The sequence below is a fragment of the Erythrolamprus reginae genome, chromosome 10 (assembly GCF_031021105.1).
Source record: "Erythrolamprus reginae isolate rEryReg1 chromosome 10, rEryReg1.hap1, whole genome shotgun sequence".
In the NCBI taxonomy this organism is placed as follows: Eukaryota; Metazoa; Chordata; class Lepidosauria; order Squamata; family Dipsadidae; genus Erythrolamprus; species Erythrolamprus reginae.
The window spans coordinates 2,052,242-2,069,859 of NC_091959.1; the positions used below are offsets into that span (position 1 = coordinate 2,052,242).

The following is a 17,618-nucleotide window of genomic DNA, read 5'->3' on the forward strand; positions in this document are numbered from 1 at the left end:
CGCATGGACGGTAAGTGGCAACAGTAGGAAATTTGGACCCCAGGTTTGCCCTGCTCCGAACAGATGGCTGAAGGTCGGCAAACCGCTTTGATCAGAGTTGTCAGTCAGTTCTTCCTCCTGATGGTGTCCAGCTGCAGCCCAAACACCAGTCCTTCCCCGTGCGAGAAATCATGTTGAACTAATAAGCGAGGTTTTCACCAGCCCTGAAACTTTTGTCCTGTTTTCTCCAGCCGAATGACCCCTGGATTAAATTATTCTACTTCAGACACATTGCTAAGACCCAAGATTCAACAGCAGCAGCAGCAACAACAGAGTTGGAAGGGACCTTGGAGGTCTTCTAGTCCAACCCCCTGACCAGGCAGGAAACCCTACACTGCTTCAGACAAATGGTTATCCAACATCTGCTTAAAACCCTCCAGTGTTGGAGCATTCACAACTTCTGGAGGAAAATTGTTCCACTGATTAATTGTTCTAACTTGGGAAATTTCTCCTTAGTTCTAAGTTGCTTCTCTCCTTCATTAGTTTCCACCCATTGCTTCTTGTTCTATGCTCAGGTGCTTTGGAGAATAGCTGGACTCCTTCTACTTTGTGGCAACCCCTGAGATACTGGATGACTGAAGACTTAAAGATGGGAAACGGAATTCGAAAACGACCATCAATTGATGAACTCAGTTACAATGGCAGTTGGGGCCCTGTTGGAAGACAGGGACAGACCAGGATAAAGACCAGATTCTCCCAGACAAAATCTATAGGGTCACTAAGGATCAAAAACCACGTGATTCATTTTATTGCAATATTCGCTTTATTGCGGTGGTCTGGAACGGATTCCGCAATATTCCTGAGGAATGCCTGTAATATTTCTTGGATGGAGAAATGCTTGTGGCAAAAAGGAGAGATTTTCGCCCTTCTCTGGTCCTCATCCAGAGCTCTTTCCAAAATGACACCATCACATCTGACAAAGAAACTCAAATCAACGTCAAAATTAAGCCAATGCCACCAGGATGAATGGGACCTACTAAGGAGACGTTAGCCCATCTCATTTTGAGAAGGTTTTAGTCTAACATGGGACTTTTAAGAAGACACCAAGCTGGCGGGGGTAGCCAACACCCTAGAAGACAGGCTCAAATTACAGAAAGACCTAGACAGACTAACACAGTGGGCCCATACCAACAAAATGATGTTTAACATCGACAAAAGCAAAGTCCTTCACCTAGGCAGAAAAGACCCTGGACACATATACAACCTGGGAGAAACCCTTCTTAGCAGTAGCGACTGCGAAAGAGACCTCGGAGTCTTGGTGGACAATCAATTAAACATGAGCCAACAATGTGCAGCAGCAGCTAAAAAAGCCAACACAATCCTAAGCTGCATCAACAGGGGAATACACTCCAAGACCAGGGAAGTCTTAATACCACTCTACTACGCCCTGGTCCGACCACACCTGGAGTACTGTATTCAGTTCTGGTCACCACACTTCAAAAGAGACATTGAAACTCTGGAGAAGGTGCAGAAAAGAGCAACCAAGATGATTAAGGGACTGGAAACCAAGACTTACGAAGAGAGGCTGAGGGAACTGGGCATAGATAGCCTAGAGAAAAGGAGGGCCAGAGCGGACATGATAGCAGTCTACAAGTATACGAGGGGATGTCACAGAGAGGAGGGGATCACTTTATTCTCCAGGGCACCAGAGGGCCGGACGAGGAACAACGGCTGGAAGCTGACCAAGGAGAGATTCAACATGGAGATAAGGAGGAACTTCCTGACGGTCAGAGCGATCAACCAATGGAACAACCTACCAGCGGACGTTGTGAACTCCAACACTCTGGACATTTTAAAGAGAAGATTGAACTGCCACTTGACTGGTTTGCTATAGGGTTCCTGCTTGGGCAGGGGGTTGGACTCGATGGCCTTCATGGTCCCTTTAAACTCTAACAATAAATAAATAAACATCCACCGAGGAGAAAAAGATGGAAATTTATTTATTTATTTATTTATTAGATTTGTTTGCCGCCCCTTTCCGTGGACTCGGGGCGGCTCACAACACAATAAAACAATTCATAACAAATCTAATAATATACAATTTAAAATTTAAAATAGTTAAGAAAACCCCATTTTTAAGCAGACATACCTACAAACATACCATGCATAAATTATATAGGCCGGGGGAGATGTTTCAGTTCCCCCATGGCTGACGACAAAGGTGGGTTTTGAGAAGTTTACAAAAGGCAAGGAGGGTGGGGGCAGTTCTAATCTCTGGGGGGAGCTGGTTCCAGAGAGTCGGGGCCGCCACAGAGAAGGCTCTTCCCCTGGGGCCCGCCAGCCGACATTGTTTAGTTGACGGGACCCAGAGAAGGCCCACTCTGTGGGACCTAACTGGTCGCTGGGATTCGTGCGGCAGAAGGCGGTCCCGGAGATATTCTGGTCCGATGCCATGAAGGGCTTTATAGGTCATAACCAACACTTTGAATTGTGACCAGAAACTGATCGGCAACCAATGCAGACTGCGGAGTGTTGGTGCAACATGGGCATACTTAGAGAAGCCCATGACTGCTCTCGCAGCTGCATTCTGCACGATCTGAAGTTTCCAAACACTTTTCAAAGGTAGCCCCATGTAGAGAGCATTACAGTAGTCAAGCCTCGAGGTGATGAGGGCATGAGTGACTGTGAGCAGTGACTCCCGGTCCAAATAGGGCCGCAACTGGTGCACCAGGCGAACCTGGGCAAACAGCCCTCTCACCACAGCTGAAAGATGGTTCTCTAATGTGAGCTGTGGATCGAGGAGGACGCCCAAGTTGCGGACCCTCTCTGAGGGGATCAATAATTCCCCCCCCCCCCAGGGTGATGGACGGACAGATGGAATTGTCTTTGGGAGGCAAAACCCACAGCCACTCCATCTTATCAGGGTTGAGTTTGAGTCTGTTGACACCCATCCAGGCCCCAACAGCCTCCAGGCACCGGCACATCACTGGTGTCAAGGAGAGAAACAATCATCTTAGGCTTATTACAGAATTGAGTACTGTAGATTCCATACAGGTTTGGACCTTCCAGTCCAAACCCCTTCTCTCTTTTTCTATGTTCTGAAACACCTTTCCTAACACCCACCTGGAACTCTTTGGGGGTTTCCTAGGAGATGTTTTTCCGGAGGGGTCTTTGCCTTCGAGGGCCGCCAGGTGGCAGTGGGAACCTCCTGGAATAAGCTCTTAAATTTCCCCCTGCCTTCTGACAGCTTCGCCTCATCCCCCCCCTACACTGACTAGCTGGACCCAGAACTGCCGAGAGAAAGAGAGAGAGAAGGAAGGAAGGAGGCTCCTTGCAGGATTCTCTCGGACCTTCTGCCCCGATCTCGGCTCCCTTGGCCTCCCAGATGTGATTCCTGGGGACTCCGGAGAAGTTTCCGAGTGGCAAAGGTGGAAAAAAGAGGACGGGAGAAAGGATCCGGCTGCTTCCTTCCCTGAGATGACCCGCTAAGAGTGAGCAGGACGTGGAAGGATCCCTTCCTCCCCGTCGCTTGACCTGCCACCAGGTATTTCAGAGGCCCTCCTACCTGGATTTTTGGGGAAGGGGCAGCATTGGACGGAAACGGGAGCAGGATGAGGCTTCCCCACCAGGCTGGCAAGGGTTAACAAAGCCCTTTGAAGGGGAAGCCGGAGCTAAAGGCAGGTCCTCCTCCCCTGCCATCAAGGGCTTGGGTACCAGCACAGGGAGGGATGGACGGGCGTGGGATGGTGGCTTCCTTCTCTTGAGGATGCCCAGGTGACCGGTTGTGGAATCCTGAGTGGGTTTCCACTGCACGCAAGCCAGGGAGGCTGCTTCCCCCGAGGAGTCAGCTTCGGAGGATGGGATGGCAGTCCAATTGCACACGCTGGGTATCTGCTCGCCAGGGCAGTGGTGGCAGCGTAGGGCACCTGCTGGGTGGTTCTTAGATACTGAAGGATCTCATCTCCTTCTCTTCCCTTCCATTCTCTCCTCTCCTCCCCTCTTCCCTCCCTCCCTCCCTTGTCTTCTCTATTCTCCCTTCTGCATTCTCTTCTTTTCTTTTCTCCTCTCCTCTTCTCTCTTCATCCCTTCCCTCTCTGTTCTCCCTTCTCTTCTCTGTTCTCCCTTCTGCATTCTCTTCTCTCCTCTTCTCTTCTTTCCTCTTCTCTCCTTTACTCCCTCCTTCCCTCCCTCCTTTCTCTCTTCTTCCTTCTCCTCCCCTCCTCTCTCCTCTCCTCTTCTCCCCTCCCTTCCTTTCCTCCCTTCCCTTCTCTCTCTCCTCTCTTCTCTTTTCTGGAGCTCCCAGGTCTGTGCAGTTCCTTCCTCCTCCTCCTCCTTTTCTTGTGGGGATTTTCTGTCTTTCTGCAAAGGTTCCCTTCGCCCCCAGCAGTTAGAAGCTTTGCAGCCAGAGCAAAAACCCAAAACAAAACGTGTGTGTCAGGTAGGGAGGGAGCGAAGGAGAGGGATCCACCTTCCCTTTGGCACAGTTCCCCACAGTGAGCTCCGGGAGAACCTGTCTCAGACCCAGGGATGGTCGCCGTGATGGTGGGGAGCCAGTTCCCCAAGAGCAGGCAACCACAATTTCTTCTGCATTTTAACAAAGAATAAAACCATTGGAGTTTGCTCTTGGTGGGCAGCTAAAGATACAGGAAGTGTTGTTGGTGATGGGTGTTAGGGATCCCAAGGGGATGGATCGGTTTGGAGCTTTCTCCGTAGAGTCAACTGGAGTTGAACTTCCATGAAGATAATCTTTTTGGCCAAGATTTGTATTTTCTAGTTTGTTGATTTGTTGATTTGTTGATTTGTTTGTTGATTTGTTGATTTGTTGATTTGTTAATTTGCTGGTTTGTTAGTTTGTTGTTTTGTTGATTTGTCGGTTTGTCGATTTGTTGATTGGTTGGTTTGTTTGTTGGTTTGCTGGTTTGTTGATTAATTGATTGATTGATTGACCTCTTATGGCATCTTCTCCCACCCTGGTCAGAAAAGGTGCTCAGGATAGGTGGCACAACAACCTTGTGAGGTGGGTTAGATAAGAAAGGGCAGCTTAGTTAAGTTCCTTTGAATGGTGGAGTTCAGATGAGAATCTAGCCTGGTTTTCTGGCTGGGTTTCAAACAGCCTCGAGGGTTGAGTCTCCACTCCAATTACGGGTTTTTTAGAAAAGTGAATGGGGGGGGGGAAAGAACATCTCCCCCTCCCCCCAATGGTCTCTTCCAGATTGTGTGTGCGGTTGTGGAAACAGGGGAGCCTAAAAATGTGTTTGAGTCACGGGCAGCAAGAGGAAGAAGCCCATTTGCCTCCAGGGGTAGTAAAAGAAAAGAGGAATCTGGTCGGTGCAGATTGTTGGGGGGCGAAATGGAAACCAACACAAAAAAACGCTCTGGTTTCTGGAACTCCGTCCAAGCAACAGCTGAAAATGGGCATTTTAATCCACGCTAAGAATCTCTAAACACAACCACACCTATCTTGCAAAATTCCTTTGAAATGATGCCCTGGTTAGTTAGATACGTTTCATGCAAAAGAGAAAGGGGGGGGGGGGTAGAGGGAGGGAGGCAAGAGGAAAGAAAGAAAGTAAGAAAGAAAGGAAAGAAGAGAAAGAGAGAGAAAGGGAGAGAGAAAGGAAGAAGGAAAAAGAGAAGGAAGAAAAGGAAAGAAAGAAGAAAGAAGAACGAGAGAGAGGATGGAAGGAAGGAAGAGAAAAGGAAGAGAAAGAGAGAAAGAGAGAATGAAAGAAAGAAAGAGAATAAAGAAAAAGAAAAAAGAGGAAGGAAGGTAGGAAAGAAAAAAGAAAAGAAAAGAAAGAAAGAAAGAAAAGAAAAAGAGAAAGGAAGGAAGTAACTGAAAGAGAAAGGAAGAGAGAAAGGAAGGAAGAAAAAAGAAGAAAGAAAGAAAAAGAAAGGAGAAAGACAGAGATAAAGGAAGGAAGAGAAAAGGAGAGAGAGAGAGAGAAAAAAAAGAAGGAAGGAAGGAAGAAAAGAAAGAAGGAAGGGAGGAAGAAAAGAAAGAAAGAAAGAAAGAAAGAAAGAAAGAAAGAAAGATGCTTGGTTATTTTTAGACAATACCAACCCCTTGCTTAGGCAGGAAACCCTTCACTACTTCAGACAGATGGTTATCCAACATCTTCTTTAAACCTTGCAGTGTTGAAGCATTCACAACATCTGAAGGCAAGCTGTTCCACTGATCAACCATTCTGGAAATTTCTCCTTAGTTCTAAATTGCTTCTCTCCTTGTTTAGTTTCCACCTATTGCTTCTTGTTCTACCCTAAGGTGCTTTGGAGAATAGGTTGACTCCTTCTTCTTTGTAGCAACCCCTGAGATACTGGAAGACTGCGCTCCTGTCTCCCCTGGTCCTTCTTTTCATTAAACTAGCCGTGCCCAGTTCTTACAATCGTTCTTCATATGGTTTTAGCCTCCAGTCCCCTCATCCTCTTTGTCGCTCTTCTCTGCACTCTTTCTAGAGTCTCAACATCCTTTTTACATCGTGGCGACCAAAACTGGATGCAGGATTCCATATGTGGCCTTACCAAGGCCTTATAAAGTGGTATTAATCCTTTACCTGATCTTGATTCTCTCCCTCTGTTAATGCAGCCTAGGACATGCTCAGCAATTCTGTGAGTTGAAGTCCATGGGTCATAAAATTACCATAGTTGTCTTTAACTCAACCTCCCCAGAGCCAAACTGGGGTTGAGATATCTTCCTGGGTATGGCTAGATATCCACTTTGCCCGTCTCCCTGGAAGAACAACATAAAAGGATGCGTTTGTGTGTGAAACACCCTAACCAACATCATTGCGAAGCACAACATCCATTCAAAAGGTAACACCCAGCCTTTGAAGCCACTCAACCATCACACAAGCCATTAAAACCTGGCTCCCATTATGTGCGTGATCAGGCCTTATTTTTTTGTTTTTTAAAACAATTCCTCAACAAAACTCTTTGAAAAGAAACACAATTTTGATGGCTGGGTGTAGTTGTGTTCTTTGGTGAGTTTGACTCCATGTGCCTCAATCATCTGCATGGGACCAGATTACCTCCGGAACCGCCTGCTACCGCACGAATCCCAGCGACCGATAAGGTCCCACAGAGTTGGCCTTCTCCGGGTCCTGTCGACTAAACAATGTCATTGGGCGGGCCCCAGGGGAAGAGCCTTCTGAAGTAGACCCAGAGGCAGGGTTCAAAGCAATCGGTACTTTTATTCAGCTCAGAGAACAAGTGACAGCTCAGCAAGGCAAAGTGACAATTCAGCGAGTACCGACTGACTCTGCTTGGAGAAATCTCTCCTTTTATACATTTGCGGTTCCCGCCAAAGCTAGAGCCGGCCGCGTCTGAGCCAATCAGGAGCGACTTCCTGCTTCGGCTCAGACAGCGCTGGAAAGAGGAACAAACTATTTACAGGAATTACAAGGTAGCCATTTCAGGATACAACACCCCTCCCCTTATAGTTGGACACATCCATCACGAAAGCCATGTGACAAAATCGTCCAATCGGTGGGGCCTCCGAGGAGCTCGCGCTGACCTGCGCAGTTCAATTTCTTCTTCGCCACCGACTGTGGAGGATGGCTCGCCGCTGTTCTCCCGGCGCGGTGGCCTTGGTCTGGCGGGCCCAACGAAGGCTTCGGAGGACGAGGATGGCTCGGCGTCGCTGGATGGTTCCCCCTGGCCCGATAAGTCTCTTTGCATATTTGTTAACTCGGGCAATGTGCTAAAGTCTGTTGAAGGGGGAGAGTCCATGTCAGCGGTTTGTGTCAATTGATTTTCTGTTCGCTTCCGAATGTGGTCTATGTGTCGTTTCCACAAACGACCATCCTCTAGTTTTACAATATAAGTCTTTGGTGCATTTTGCTTAACAACAATTCCTTTCATCCAGTTTACATTTCCATCAAAACTTTTTACATATACATTTTGTCCCAAATACATTTCTCTTTCAGGTTTTACACACATTTGGTTATTATTAACACAGAACCTTGGGTTTAACCTGTCTAGTGGTGACCTCAATTTCCTTCCCATCAATAACTCTGCAGGGCTTACATGTGTGTGCGAGTTAGGGGTAATGTGTTGGGTAAGTAGGAATTGGTCCAAGTTTTGTTGTACATCCCCAGGGCCTGACCTGCGCAATGCCTCCTTTGCCACCCGCACGTAACGTTCTGCCAATCCGTTAGCCCAGGGCGAATAAGGCGAGATGAGGGCATGCCTGACCCCTAGGCCATCTAGGAACAATTCGAATTGCCTGGCTGTTAGCTGTGGCCCATTGTCAGACACTAAGATATCTGGGCAACCATGGGATGCAAACAGTCTACTCAATACCTTGATGGTGGCACTTGTGGTTATGTTGTTCATTGCTATTATTTCCACCCATTTGGAGAAGGCATCCACCACTATTAAAAAAAACTGGGACCCCACTGGGCCAGCAAAATCAATGTGGATTCTAGACCAAGGACCAGCAGGCTGTTCCCACTCAGCCGGAGTTGTTTTGGGGGGATTAGGCCGTGACTCTTGGCACGGTTCACACTTTGAAACCCAACTTTCAATATCAGCATCCAGCCCTGGCCACCATAAATGCCCCCTTGCCAGGCTCTTCATCCTGACAATCCCAGGATGACCCACATGTAACATTTTGAGTACCTTTTCCCTTAGGCTTCTGGGGATGATCACTCTATCCCCCCACAGCAGACAACCCTTTACATAAGATAACTCAAGTCTTTTGTTTTTAAAATCACACAATTCAGGTTTCACAACATCATTTTGCCATCCCTTTAGAACACAGTTCACCACTTGTTTAAGGGTTTGATCTTGCTGCGTGTGTGCAGCTACCTCCTTGGCCGTGGTTAGTGGGTTATCCTCGAGTTCTATCATTAACACATCTGTGGAAGGAACAGGGTCTTCCACTAAGTCTGTTACGGGGCACCTGCTGAGGCCGTCTGCGTGATTGATTTCCTTCCCCCCCTTGTGGTTGAGCTCATACTGGTACCCTGAGAGGAAAAGAGCCCATCTGATTAGTCTTGGAGACATAAAAGGTGGAGTGGGCTTGTTGGGGGCTAGCAGACCCAGTAGGGGCTTGTGGTCAGTGACTAGTTCAAAACTTCTTCCAAAAATATAATTGTGAAACTTCTTTACCCCTGCCACTAAAGCTAGAGCCTCCTTGTCTAACTGGCTATAATTCCTCTCTGTGCTGGTCATGGTTCTTGAGAAAAATGCTATTGGGGCCTCTGTCCTATTAGGTAGAACGTGAGCTAGGACTCCTCCTATGCCGTACGGCGAAGCGTCGCACGTGAGCCTAATTGGTAGTGAAGCACTATATTGGACTACTACACTTTTAGAAGTTAATAAATTCTTTATTTGAGAAAAAGCTTCACGTTCAGTTTTCCCCCATGTCCAGCGGGCTTCCTTCTGGAGTAAACGATGGAGAGGCTCTGCTACTGTTGCCTTCTGCTTTAAAAAAACGGAATAAAAATTAAGGAGGCCTAAAAATGCCTGCAGCTCATTCTTATCTCGTGGTTCTGGGGCTTCTCTAATCGCTCTCAGCTTTTCTGTTGTGGGGTGGATACCTTCTTTATCTATTTTATATCCTAGGAATTCTATACTGTTGGTTCCCCAGACACATTTATCAGGCTTGATTCTTAACCCTTTGTCCTGTAACCTCTTAAGTACTTCCCTTATTCTTTTGTTTACTTGTTCCTGGTTTTCCCCTGCAATTAAGATGTCATCAAAGTATGGAATGGCCCCATTTACCCCTGACAATAGGCGTTCCATAATGCTCTGGAATATTCCTGGGGCTATGCTTACCCCAAACTGTAACCTCGTGCATTTGAAAGCCCCCCTGTGCGTTACAATTGTTTGTGCGTTCGCTGTTTGTTCGTCGACCGGAAGTTGCTGGTAAGCTTGCGCCAGGTCGATCTTTGCGAACCTTTTCCCCTCCCCCAGGGAGTGTAGAAGTTGTTGCACAACCGGGATGGGGTAGGGGTGGTGTTGGAGTGCCTTATTCAGGGTCGATTTGTAATCAGCGCAAACTCTTAAGGATCCATCTGGCTTCAGAGGTGTAACTATGGGAGTTTCCCATGGCCCTTGTTCCACAGGGACCAAAATACCTTGGCTAATGAGTTTGTCCAGCTGTATGTCTAGTTTGGGGAGAAGCGGAAGGGGGACCCTGCGAGGTTTTAGTCTGATCGGTGGGACCTTGGGGTCAATAGAGAATGATATGGGGGGCCCCTTATACAATCCCAAGGTGGGGCTGAACACTTCAGGGAACTCTTTCACAAAGTTAGGCATATTATCACAGTTTACATTACACCCCCCCGAAATTTCGATCCCCAACGGTTCCATCCACGCTAAACCCAGAAGAGAGTGCTTGGCCCCCGTTACAATAAGCATGGGAAGGGTACATTTAACATTCTTGAATGCAATAGGTACATTTGCTGTTCCCAGGACCGAGATTACCCCCCCTTGAAAGTCTCTGATCACCAAAGAGGTTTGATTTAGATCAGCCTTAGACACATTAGGCATATACAGTTTAAACTTCTCCCAAGGCATGATGGTATATCTAGAGCCCGTATCCAGCTCCATTGAGCAAGGCTGGCTATTTAGTAACAGTGAGATAACAATTTTAGCCCCCTTTTTGGTTGCCGTGTTATTCACGGAAAATTGAGAGTTACCTCTATAGTAGTCGCGGTTAGCGGTTGAGTAGTTCCTTTGACCCGAGTTGCGGAACGGTCTCCTTTCTCGCGATTGAGGGGTCTGGTTTTGTGGTCGCTGGTATTGCGGTGTGGCGAATGTTTCTTCTGGTGCTGTTGCTCTGCATGCGATGGCGATGTGGCCTCTACGGTTGCAGCGGCGGCATGTAGCGTCTCGGAAAGGGCATCGATGGCGCTGGTGATTTCCCCGGCAGCCCGCGCAGGGGGCTGGGTGAGTAGCTCTATGGTGTCTCGGCTGGTCTTGCACCAGGAGGCAGTTGTCCCCGCTGTGAGCTGGTTGGCTGAGGTCGTCTGTTTCCACGGCGCGGGGAGACGCGGAGTCAATTTTGGCAATGAGTTCTCGCCTTCCGTGCTCTTTCAATTCTCTAGCCGCTGCGTCGGCTGCTTCTGCGGTTTGCGCTAGTTTAATCACGGTTTGTAGAGTCGGCTCTTCTTCGGTGAGGAGTTTATTTCTCACTGTGGCGCTTTTCATGCCGAAAACCAGGGCGTCGGTGAGGCGAGCTTCCGGGTCTTTAAACTTGCATTGAGCAAGTACCGTTCGAAGCCGCATTGTAAACTGGTTGATTGACTCGGTTTCCTTCTGAGCCATCATGGAAAATTGATGCCGAAAAACCATGGCCGGTTTGGTCGGTTTGAAATGGCTCGCTAGCTTTTCCTGTAGGACGTCCCACGCTACGGTTCTTGCTTGCTGCAGTTCGGTGAGAGTCTGGGCAAGTCCACGGATTTCTGGGCCGCAGTAATTAAGGAAAATAGCCCGTCTGCGATCGGCTTCGGCGTCCTGTATTCCCGCCGCCTCGAGGAAGATCTCGAAGGTGGCCATGTATTCGTCCCAGGTTGTTTTCTCGGGATCGAAGAGTTCCGGAGCCTGGCCGATCTGGACTTTGTTCATGTTGCACGCGATGTTTCTTCCGTCCGTTCGTCGCCAGTGAAGTAGACCCAGAGGCAGGGTTCAAAGCAATCGGTACTTTTATTCAGCTCAGAGAACAAGTGACAGCTCAGCAAGGCAAAGTGACAATTCAGCGAGTACCGACTGACTCTGCTTGGAGAAATCGCTCCTTTTATACATTTGCGGTTCCCGCCAAAGCTAGAGCCGGCCGCGTCTGAGCCAATCAGGAGCGACTTCCTGCTTCGGCTCAGACAGCGCTGGAAAGAGGAACAAACTATTTACAGGAATTACAAGGTAGCCATTTCAGGATACAACACCTTCTCTGTGGCGGCCCCGGCCCTCTGGAACCAACTCCCCCCGGAGATCAGAACTGCCCCCACCCTCCCTGTCTTTCGTAAACTACTCAAGACTCATTTATGCCACCAGGCATGGGGGAGTTGAGATATTCCTTCCCCCAGGCCATTACAAGTTATGCATGGTATGTTTGTGTGTATGTTTGGTTTTATAATAAGGGTTTTTAGTTGTTTTTTATTATTGGATTGTACATGCTGTTTTTATCATTGTTGTTAGCCGCCCCGTTTTTATCATTGTTGTTAGCCGCCCCGAGTCTGCAGAGAGGGGCGGCATACAAATCCAATAAATTAATAAATAAATAAATAAATGAAAGCCCCCCATTCACGGAGCTAAGCTTTGATTCGGAGGGTGGAAGGATGTTGGAGGAATGGGAAGAAACCAGATTAATGATTGCAAAATGCCACTGTGTACATACATTTTATGAGTTTGGAACTCTGAATTGGCCCGACTGGAGGGTTTTCAGAGAAAGCGGAGTTCCAATTTCAGGAAGAAGGAAGTAATTATCCAGCAAAGGCGAGAGAATTGAAGCTCGTTAGTTAGTTATTAGATGCACATCCTGCCTCTCTTTCCTGCAGCCTCCAGGCAGCCGTGAGTTTTGGTTTTAATTCGCATTGAAACATCATCTTGTTGCATCTCAGAGAGGATTGCTTTCATTTCTGGCAGGGAGATGACATTGCTTTCCTTCGTTCCTCACCCCTCCAACCCCCCCGCCAGAATGTAGGGATCGATCTTTCAAACTTGCTGACACAATTCTGGATTTGGGGCAGCAGCCTCTGCTTTGGAGGGTCAAAAAAGGCAGCAGGGCTGACAAAGTCCCATCTCTTTTATAGACCTTTTATAGGTCTAAGGTAGGGGTGAAATTCACAGTTTTTCCCTACCAGTTTGGTGGGCGTGGTAGGGGATGGATATTGCAAAATCCCCCATTCCCACCACACTCTGGGGCCAGACAGAAGGTGGTATTTCCCGGTCTCTGAACTACTCAAAATTTCGGCTACTGGTTTTTATTTCATTTCATTCATTTGTTCATTCATTCGTTCATTCATTCATTCATTCATTTATTTAATGTATTTATTAATTAGATTTCTATGCCGCCCCTCTCCGTAGACTCGGGGCGGCTAACAACAGTAAAAAGACAATATGAACAAATCTAATGTTAAAAGCAATGTAAAAAATCCCAATTTAAGAAACCAATCATACATACAGACATACCATGCATAAATTTTATAAGCCTAGGGGGAAGGGAATATCTCAATTCCCCCATGCCTGATGACAGAGGTGGGTTTTAGCCCTGGTCTAAAGTCCTGCCTGCCTATCTCCCCCTCGTCCCTATCATATCCATCCATGAATCCATCCTTTCATCATAGGTCTGTCTATCTGGCTATTTATCTATGCATGCATCAATCCATGCATACATACTTCAATCCATGCATGCATCCATCAATCTGTCCATGCATGCATCCATCCCTCCATGTATCCCTCCATACATCCACTCACCCACCCACCCATGCATCAAACCACCTATGCAATCCATGCATCCATCCATGCACCTATGCACCCATTCACCCATCCATCCATCCACCCATCCATGTATCTACCTACCTATCTCCTCTTTTCTGAAACTTCATGGTAGAACATCCATGCACCATTACCCGACATCTCAAAAGAGATGCAACGTACTTTTTCTGGAAAGGCTCCGGGTGGGCCCTTTTTTGGCTGCACAAAAGAATTTGGGTCATAAATCACAGGGGGAAAATTAGTTTTGGGTTTCCAAAACAAAACAAACCTGACATTTCTTAGCTGCTCCTAGTAGAATTGTCAGTAGCAGCTGGCAAAGTGCACACACTAAAGCAGAAAGATAAATGCCAAGGAAATTTAGTCTTGGCTTGCCGTGGATTTAAGTCAACAAGGCAAAATAAAATAAATTACATAGCAAAGACCGATCTGCACTTGAATGAGTTTCGGATATAAATCTTGACGGAGTACAATGGCTGCAGGTTAAAAACTTGAAACGGAGCCCTTTTTTCTTAGAGATGTGCTTCTCAATTCACGACCAAAATCAGGATTGGTGCTGTTAAGCGAGGTGGTTCTTAAGTGAGGCAGGCCAGGTGGACATTTTTGGGGTCATGGTTGTTAAGTGGATCCCTTAACAACAGCAAGACATAGAAACATAGAAACATAGAAGTCTGACGGCAGAAAAAGACCTCATGATCCATCTAGTCTGCCCCTTTAACTCCTTTGTGTTAGGGAAGGGCTTAAATAAGTGCTTAAATAAGAGGAACGGGCACCAGGGTGGACATTGTGTTGCTTCCTTGTTGAATAATCATAATAATAGCCGCCCTGAGTCCTTTGGGATTGGCTGGCATAGAAGTTGGATAAATAGAAACAAAGAAGATTGACGGCAGAAAAAGACCTCCTGGTCCATCTAGTCTGCCCTTATACTATTTCCTGTATTTTATCTTAGGATGGATCTATGTTTATCCCAGGCATGTTTAAACTCAGTTCCTGTGGATTGACCAACCACATCTGCTGGAAGTTTGTCCCAAGGATCTACTACTCTTTCAGTAAAATAATATTTTCTCGCGTTGCTTTTGATCTTTCCCCCAACTAACTTCAGATTGTCTCCCCTTGTTCTTGTGTTCACTTTCCTATTAAAAACACTTCCCTCCTGGACCTTATTTAACCCTTTAACATATTTAAATGTTTCGATCATGTCCCCCCTTTTCCTTCTGTCCTCCAGACTATACAGATTGAGTTCATGAAGTCTTTCCTGGTAAGTTTTATGCTTAAGACCTTCCACCATTCTTGTAGTCCGTCTTTGGACCCATTCAATTTTGTCAATATATTTTTGTAGGTGAGGTCTCCAGAACTGGACACAGTATTCCAACTGTGGTCTCACCAGCACTCTATATAGTGGGATCATAATCTCCCTCTTCCTGCTTGTTATACCTCTAGCTATGCAGCCAAGCATCCTACTTGCTTTTCCTACCGCCCGACCACACTGCTCACCCATTTTGAGACTGTCAGAAATCACCACCCCTAAATCCTTCTCTTCTGAAGTTTTTGCTAACACAGAACTGCCAATGCAATACTCAGATTGAGGATTCCTTTTCCCCAAGTGCATTATTTTACATTTGGAAACATTAAACTGCAGTTTCCATTGCTTTGACCATTTATCTAGTAAAGCTAAATCATTTACCGTAACATTCGGTAATAGATGAATATCTCAATGCAGTCTTCGGAATTTTAAAAAAACTTTTTGATTCCTGCAGAAGGTGGCTTAACACACGGTGTGAACCCTACAATAGTGGCTTATTCAATACGTCGCAGGTAAATCAGGTTTCGGTTCAATGCACGAATCCATCTCAGCCTTTCCATGTTTCTCTCTCTTTCTTTTGCATCATTTTCAAGCTTATCGGGTGTCCTTTTAGTCTCCTTTTAGCAGAATGAGTTGAAAAATACCACGCGGTCCCCCAGGTCAACCTTTTTCTCTGTTTGATCCTCGTCCGTTTGGGATACTGCCCAACATCAGAAGTAAACCTTCGGAAGACTTCAATGACAAAGCGATCCTAAGCCTGTTGAGAAACTCAGGATCCAGATTTGGATTCTGTAGCCCTGGCATCATTCGGACTCCCCCCCCCCCGGTCTTGAATCCAGAGGGGCTTCAAACAGTGCTCGGTTGTTTTTAGTCCTTTCCAAACCGTGTTGGCCTTGGCTGCATCACAAAACCCAACGTTGTGTAGCTGATAATGTCAAGTTTCTACAATAAACAGGCTGGAGCCTTGTGTAGGGTGGTTTGAGAGATAAGCGCTGGTTTTGCCCAGGGTCTTTGGAGTTATCCGATGGGTTGACAGACACGGATCAAAGGTTTATCTCAAAGGGATGCTGCTTCAGCAAAAGGTCTCCCAGTTAGAACAAATCTCTGGTTGTTGTGGGGCACAATGCAACCAACGTGGATAATCTATAAAAGATTAGTTGTGTCCTGGCATGAAACGAGACAGTTTCCACCCCCAACATATTCCTCTGCGTTGTTGCTCTTTGGAAATGTGGACATACTTTTCGCCTATTTTGGGTTAGGATGGGAAGGCTGGTTTTTTTGCAATGGGGGCTGCCTTTTAAAAATGGATGTTCTCCATTCTGAAAGGATGGTGTGACATTTGGGAATGACAGCTGAGAGACCAAAGTGGGATTCTTTTTTTAAAAGCTTTTATTACAGGCTTTGGGAAGAGTTGGCGCTTATTATTATTATTTTATTTTTACAGAAAGAAGATGGGTGTGTAACATGTATAGGTTCAGCGTAGAATAAATTTGGGGAAACATAGCATAGCATTTTCCTAAACTTTATCTTAGTTATTTGTATTTGTATTTATTGGATTTGTATGCCGCCCCTCTCCGCAGACTCGGGGTGGCTAACAGCAGTAATAAAACAGCATATAACAATACAATAAACCAATACTAAAAATAGTTAAAAACCCATTATTATAAAAAACCAATCATACATAGTTACCTCATTTTGGAAACATGGGATAAAAATTAGGTAAATTGGGGATAAATTTGGATAAAATGTAGGTAGGTTTGTAAAAATCAGCATTTGGAAAAATTAGCTTGTCTTTTTCGGAAAAAAAATGGGCACAATTTTATTTTTATATTATTAAGAGGTGAACTTTGTCCATGAATTGTGTAAATCAAGTTTCAGTTTAATGGATCTAGACCATTGGTTCCCAACTCTTTTTGGCCATGCTCCACCTAAGCATCTCCAAAATCCTGATGCCTCCCCCGTGACATATAATTCTTACTATTCAAAAAGTGAACTCACGTGAAAGAACCCTAAAAGGCCATTATCTTGGTTTAAACAAGTTTCCAATTTCCCCCATTAAAACTCAAATTGGCTCTCTGTGGGGTGTGCTCCCCATGTTGGGAACCAGGGGTCTAGCCTCTAGAATTTGCAGGTAAAAAAAGTGGGTGATAAGTGTGAAATTTGGATCTCCTGGTTTTATATCTCTTTGAAATCTGCATTTGAAGCTCTGGTGGGGTGAACATATTTTACATTATTTTTGTTTCTCCTGCTGATTAGATATCATAGTCCCCCAGTCTTTCATTTTCACTGAAGTAGACCCAGAGACAGGGTTTTGAGCAATCGGTACTTTTATTCAGCTCAGAGAACAAGTGACAGCTCAGCAAGGTAAAGTGACAATTCAGCGAGTACCGACTGGCTCTGCAGGGAGAAACCGCTTCTTTTATACTTTTGCGGTTCCCGCCAAAGCTAGAGCCGGCCGCGTCTGAGCCAATCAGGAGCGACTTCCTGCTTGGGCTCAGACAGCGCTGGAAAAGAGGAACAAACTATTTACAGCGTTACAAGGTAGCCATTCCAGGATACAACACCCCTCCCCTCATAGTTGGACTCATCCATCAAGAAAGCCACGTGATGAAGTCGTCCAATCGGTGAGGCCTTCGAGGCTCTCGCGCTGACCTGCGCAGTCCAATTTCTCCTTCGCCACTGACTGTGGAGGATGGCTCGCCGCTGCTCTCCCGGTGCGGCGGACTTGGCCTGGCGGGCCCAACGAAGGCCTCGGAGGACGAGGATGGCTCGGCGTCGCTGGATGGTTCCCCCTGGCCCGATAAGTCTCTTTGCGTGTTTCTTAGTTCGGGCAATGTACTAAAGTCTGTTGAAGGGGGAGAGTCCAAGTCAGCGGGTTGTTGCAATTGGTTTTCAGTTCGTT

The 17,618-nt window shown here is 46.4% G+C and overlaps 2 protein-coding genes across 2 annotated transcripts in view; both read left to right on the forward strand.

The window, feature by feature from the left end:
• Positions 1-17,618, forward strand: part of MTMR10 (myotubularin related protein 10) — a 780,230-nt gene that overhangs the window by 538,481 nt on the left and 224,131 nt on the right. The gene's annotated exons all lie outside the window — the stretch shown is intronic.
• Positions 3,297-17,618, forward strand: part of THSD4 (thrombospondin type 1 domain containing 4) — a 169,437-nt gene continuing 155,115 nt past the window's right edge. Inside the window, exon 1 of the mRNA XM_070762735.1 lies at positions 3,297-3,523. The gene's annotated coding sequence lies outside the window, so the exon portion shown is untranslated. The remainder of the gene's footprint in view (positions 3,524-17,618) is intronic.